Below are 6607 nucleotides of genomic sequence, written 5' to 3'. Positions count from 1 at the left end.
ATAACAGGGAAGAACATTTAACTGATATACATCATATTCTTAAAAAAACTGATGTCTTACACTATATTTTACATCAATTTATTTACTCAACCGACGTTAAACATAACTTATAACATCGGTTTTACTGGAGGAAACGATGTTAAACTTCTACTTTAATATCGGTTGTGTAAGTTAAATCGATCTACATTGTTCTGGAAGACATCAGTTATCTTTTGATTTATTTTTATATACTTGCACAAAGCGACGTGTTTTAACATTTTAGACATCGTTTCAATTCCTATAATTCGATTTGGTTTGTAAGTTTAGACATCGTTTTTAGTTTAAGCAGGTGATGTGTTTTTAGTTGCTTCACATCAGTTTTATAACAAAAGCAAAAAAACACTAAATCAACATTAAGAAGTAACACATAGTTGTTTACTTATATAGGATTATACTTAACATATAATTACAACTATTATACAATACTCATAATGTACGCATCACCGAATGTTTGTAACACGCATAATTAAACAAGCACACCACAAAACTAACCCAGACTCAGCTGTACCAGCAGTTGCAGTAAATGATTAAATGTTACATGATTGCAGTCGATACAAATATAATGTTATGTTGGTGGAGATAATTTTAGATTTATCAAATTATTCCATAGCGCATTGCATGTAACTGGATGAGACCACAGGGTTCAAATCTACTAGGAACAATCATAAAATCAGCCACGGCTGTGATCATATGGGCCAACAGAAAATGTACATCCAAGTATTGGAATCATCAGCAACTGATAGAACAATAGAGCAAAGACACATACACTTTTTTGAAGATCTTCACCGCTATTGTTTACAGCCAAAGAGTGAGGATAGAAGCTATTACTTCCTTGCTGACATAAAAGGCGATCATGTTTCAGCGTTTCACTCATTGCTCTTACAGCCCTACAAACCCATTACAGCAGATTATATTCCATATCCTGTTACTAGATCATATGCAGACTATTCCCTAACAACCCATTACAGCAGATTATATTCCGCAGCAGTATATGCAGATAGTCTTATGTTGAAGCAGATCATTATCAGCCTGTTAGTATTGGCAGCAAGTTGAACATGGCTGCAGAAGAAACCTCATTTAATCTAATATTACATAGCAAGAATAACAAAAACATTGGTAATTTAGTAGTACATGGAAAAAATAGCAAACTACAACATTTAGTTCTCACCAGCATAAAACAGTGGAAACATTTAGCACCCAAGAAGAGTGGAAAACTTCTAAGAAAGGAACTAATTATAAAAATTAGAAATTTTCATAATAAGATCTAGCAGTGTAAAAAAATCATTACCAAAACCTAAAGGCAAAAAAAAAGATCGTGCAATCATTAAGCTTTGACTATTACTGTGTAAACGACTGGACTACTAAATAGAGCCATGCGGTATGCTCAAATATATATGATTAGATATATACTTAAATGAAATTATATAGATCAGACATGTAATGCTCACTCTCAGAAGAGTGTAAAAATTCCAAGAAATTTCAACAAAAAAATAAACATAAAATTACTAATTCTTTCTATAACATCAAGACAACATACTGAGAAACACTGTCAAAAGCATATGGCACAAACAACGCCCATGCGCAAAGAACCGATTATTATCAAACTGTAGAACACTGAACCAATCAAACATTACATCATCAATCGACACCGGATAAGTTAGATAAGAGACCTATTTGGCATGAGGCATGAGCAGAGAGACAACGTGTAACATGCCATTAAAATAGTTGAAGGGCCTCAATTCACTTACTAAGCTATAATATAACAATAATTGTACAGAGGAGAAGGCTGAACCTTGGCAAAGCACCAACTTTGGAAGCATCTTTTAAATTATGTAAGCAGTTTTTCTCTTGCTTCTCTACTCGTTGCTTCTTTTCTGTACGCCTCTTAGCAAATGGATCATGTCCGGGCTCTGTGAAAAAATATATATATACTCCAGTTAGGAAGTGAACACCGGGGAGGGGATATAACATGGCATGCAGATCAAAACAAACAAAATACCATCTCCCATCAATTTTTCCCTTGAGAAACTTATTACTTATACAACATATCCAGATATAACCCAAATAAAATAGAAGTAATAATTTATTTTATATCATCAGTTGTTGGAGGTCTAGGCTTTGGCAGCTGAATTATGTAAGGAAAATAGAAATTATGGGGTGAAATTGGTATTTTTGAGATAGCGATAAATTAAAATTATCCTGCTATTTCATACAAAAGTACAGAAGCATCTCTTCAGATGTTTTTATATCAATATCTTGTACGGATTTCCTGCAAAATCTTGTGTATGATTATATGGACTTGGGATATCAAATTATAATAATTAGTATGTACAACAGCCATCAAAGCCATAAGTGACCATAACATATACCCGCTCTCTTTTTTAAGTGTTCATTCAAAACTACCCATGAAAGTGTTCATTCAAAACTACCACAAGCAACAAATTTGTAAAGGTACTTAAATTCCCCGTGTCATGTATAAGATACTTAACAAGTGTGTGTCATTCATTCTAGTACTACAAAAGCCAAGGATAGCACTTGTTAGGCAAGTGATACTTTGAGAAATAATTGTATTTTCTTTAAATAGGCATTTATAAAGAAATATAACTCGCAGATATAGGTACACACAAAAAATTATGCCTTATTAAGTTGATAACTGCATATGCTAGCTGAGATATTTGTATGATATACTTATAACATTACTACGTGTTATAGTAGGATATGCTTCGAAGAACCACAAACACAGCAAACATTACGGACAGATTAGTTCAGAAACTAAAAAAATGAACACAGATGGTAGTGCCCTGTTATGGAACAAATGGAGAAAATAACCCACTTCACATACATCACGCTAAATTATAAATTCAAATCAGAAGTTAACTGTTTCAATTTATTGTATGTCCTACAAACAAGATCAGAACCTTTTATCTTATCTGCAACTGCCAATGATTAAATATCTGATTTCTTATTGAATAAAAAACAATGCTAATAGCCATCAAGCATATATCAGTAAGCAATCATAACAGTCATGATATTAATTACTTCAACTCTATTTCATGGACCACAAATAAGTCATAGCCATATGTACACACATCTGGTAGGCTACACATAACATTTATATTAAACACATCCAATTCAGAACTGCCACCAATAATAGCGAAAATACAACTCTATTATTATTTTTTTCTCAATTTGCATAAAGTATCTGCCGGCATGACCAACTATAATATTCAGTTAAAATAAATTGTAAACATCAACGCCATTAAACTACCTGAAAGACGGTAGATGATTAGGTTCCATTAAGCCATTGTTTTAAATAGTTTACAGATTCACTTATTACAGAAGAGTTCCTATGATTGAAAGTAATCATAGTTAAACGAAACAGAACACTCAAAACATACCAAACATGAAGTAATTATCTCATCAGACAAGCACATAAAATATTTACTAAAATCACAGCAAATAAGTACTTCAAAGGAACTCGAATAAAATATAATCGCATGATATCAAACACAGACAGTCTGATACAGAATTTACGTGACACAAAAGTAGAAAGATTCGAGTACTAATCATCAAATACGTACCTCATGTTGACACTGTTGGAAGAAATATGAGCAGAAACATTCTTTCCAACCCAATTTACAGCAGCAGGCACACTATTAGCCAAAGAATAAAGCATTTCATTAGGAATACCAACCATGACTTCTAATCCAGAACCTTTAAGAGCAGTCAAAGTGATTGAATCTGCATCAAATAGCTTCACTTTTTGGAACCCATTGTCCTTAAGAAGCTTCACAGTTGTTGATAGTTCTAGTGGATGTGTAGCTTGTGTTCCCCAGTTTGCTCCAATACAATTCACAGCACTAGCCACCGAAAAACCCATAAAACTATAGCACCAATCATGATCCCATGATTTTTTCTTGAACTTGAATGTATACCCATGTTCCCAGAATTATTGTCACACCTGAAACAGACCAAATCTTTAAAATAATTGTGTCCCAAAAAATCTGTCACACCTGAAAAAACACCAAGAACTCGAAATAATTATGTCCTGAAACTTCTGTCACACCTGAAAAAAGATAAAGAAAAAGAAAATAGCTCTTTTATTGATTATGTCTTAAAACTATTGTTACACCTCAAAGAAACGCCAAGAAATAAGAATGATTATGTCCCACTCCTACACAACTCAGCACAGAGAGCAAACCCAACTTCAAGATTAACAAAACTCCAGAGACCGACTCTTAATCAAACTCGATTAAAATCAGAACATAAAATTTAAAAATAAATTTGAAAGAAACATTCTTTTCTCACACTAATCGAGTAGTCCAGACTACTTTCAAGGCTCTTCAGCACCAATCGAGCTCGATTTATGAATTAATTGAGTTTAATTCATATAAATAGGTTTGTACAAAATAGGGGTTTTAGGTTAAAGAGAGTGAGTGAGAAGAGAGGTTTTAGGTTCAAGAGAGTGAGTGAGAAGAGAGACATTGAGAAATGAGAGAGAAGAGAGAAGATAGACGATATGGAGAGAGAGAAGAGAGAAAAGAGAATGAGAGAGAGAAGAGAGAATGAGAGAGAGAGAGAAGAGAGAATGAGAGAGAGGGGGGGAAATAATTTTAGTTAAAGGGGGAAAAACTGAGAATAAAATTTTTGGTTAAGGGGGGGAATTTTTTGGTGTATTAACGGGGGAAAGAAAGAAGCGGGTTTTTTTATTTTTTTAAAAAATTGATTATAGACATCGGTTGGTTAAGATACTGATATTTTACAATACCTTTAACATTGGTTTTGAAGCAACCGATGTTAAAACTGCGTTTAACATCGGTGACATTTCTAACCGATGTTAAAGGGGTGATATTGTAGGCACTATTTCTAGTAGTGAATAAACAATAATCTGTGTCAACTTCCACAGCTGAGGGTGAATAGATAGCTACTGGAAGTTGTTGTGCTCGAGTGCTTTGGATTAGAAATTAGTTAATGGATTATGGCCCAGTGTTGCATAAAATCCCAATTATATGTGACAATACTAGTGTTATATCTATTGTGGCTAATCTAGTTAATCATTCTAGAATAAAGCACATTGATGTTAGGTACCATTTTATTAGAGAACATGCTACAAATGGTACCATTGAGTTCATTATTGTTCCAACAGAAAAACAATTAGCTGGCATTTTTACGAAACCTTTGGATAAATCATCTTTCAGTAGACTTGTAGGTGAAATTGGAATGCTTAATTCTTCATCCTAAGGAAAGAACTCAGCTAATATTTTGTAGAAGATTAATTTCTAATAAATCAAAATTTATTTGATTAATTGGAAATTATCTGAAATATGAATTATAAAAATTTCAGAATTCTCTGTATATTTATTTTTCAAAATTCAAAATTTAGCTTGGGTTTATTTTTAATTTTAATTCTAAGAAAACTGTCTAAATGTTGCTTTACATTTTCAATACGTAAAATTAGCACAAGGCAGGATCATAGTGATCAAGAGTATGTAGAGAACTGAGTTCTCGATAAGTCTAATTGACTTATCGACAAGTTATTTTAAGACTTCTCGAGTGAGTTCTTGACAAGTCAATTTTCTGACTTCTCGAGGGACTTCTCGATAAGCTTTATTATGACTTATCAAATAATCATTGTAGAGTTCTCTATAAGTGTTAACTCACAGAGTTCTCTACAAGTACAATTTTAGACTTATAAATAACTCAGAACTGAAATAATTTAATTCAATAAATTATTTTGGTAAATTACTCTTGATAAATTTATTCTAATGTTATTTAGATTTATTCAAATAAAATTTGAAACAATTTAGTCCATTTTGGACAAACTGAGTATTTATCTGACATCTCAACAAGTCATTTTTAGTAATTCTCTTTATAAAATGACTTTTAGAAAAGCAAATTCTAAATGTTTATTTTTGAGTTCTCGATAAGTCATTTATCTTTTACTATAAATACACACACATCTCGACATATACATTCTTACGCCTTCTAGAACTCTAAGTGACCTAATATTTTCAATTCCAAACCGATTTCTCTCTCGTTTCAAGCTCATTCTCTCTAATTTTTCTTACCCATTCCTTCTCACTAAACAATAATGGCATTTAATCTTGTTAGAGCTGAAATCCCCAAACAAGGAACCAACTACCTTGTTTTCACTGATGCTAATCAAGCCCTTGATAGTGTCAAGGGATTTGTCAAATTTTTGTCTGAATCTTATTTTGCAGGTGCTTTAACTGCTAACCTTATCCTGTACTTGAATGTCCTGCATGAGTTCTGGACAACAGATGTAGTAAGGACAGTTTTGAATGACAACTTTATGTCCATGGTGGTGACCTGTTCAATTGGAGGTCAACAATTAGAGTTCAATGAGCAAGATGTCAATGCAGCTTTGGGTCTTCCAATTGCAAATCTGGTGGAGGTGCCAACACAGGATGAGCTAGCTGAGTTCATGGATTTCATCAACTATGGTGGAAGGATCAACTTGGAAAGTCTAAACAGAACAAACATGAGGAAAGAATGGTCTTTTTTGTTTGATTCTATAGTGATGGCCTTCACCTGCAGAAAGATAGGA

At 33.0% G+C, this 6607-nt stretch overlaps 1 long non-coding RNA gene across 2 annotated transcripts; it reads right to left on the bottom strand.

Moving 5' to 3' along the window:
• Positions 1-392: 392 nt before the first annotated feature.
• On the bottom strand, positions 393-4597 carry LOC141718154 (uncharacterized). Of its 2 annotated transcripts, XR_012573935.1 has the most exons (4): positions 4172-4597; positions 3621-4052; positions 1832-1949; positions 393-1098 (listed from the first exon to the last, which is right to left on the bottom strand). It is a non-coding gene; the product is annotated as an uncharacterized LOC141718154 (long non-coding RNA). The 2 variants fall into 2 exon arrangements; XR_012573934.1 differs by having other exon boundaries at positions 3621-4597.
• Between the last annotated feature and the right edge of the window lie 2010 nt (positions 4598-6607).

The sequence above is a fragment of the Apium graveolens genome, chromosome 4, assembly GCF_009905375.1.
Source record: "Apium graveolens cultivar Ventura chromosome 4, ASM990537v1, whole genome shotgun sequence".
Taxonomy (NCBI): Eukaryota; Viridiplantae; Streptophyta; class Magnoliopsida; order Apiales; family Apiaceae; genus Apium; species Apium graveolens.
This window is presented reverse-complemented; position numbering and strand designations above follow the sequence as displayed.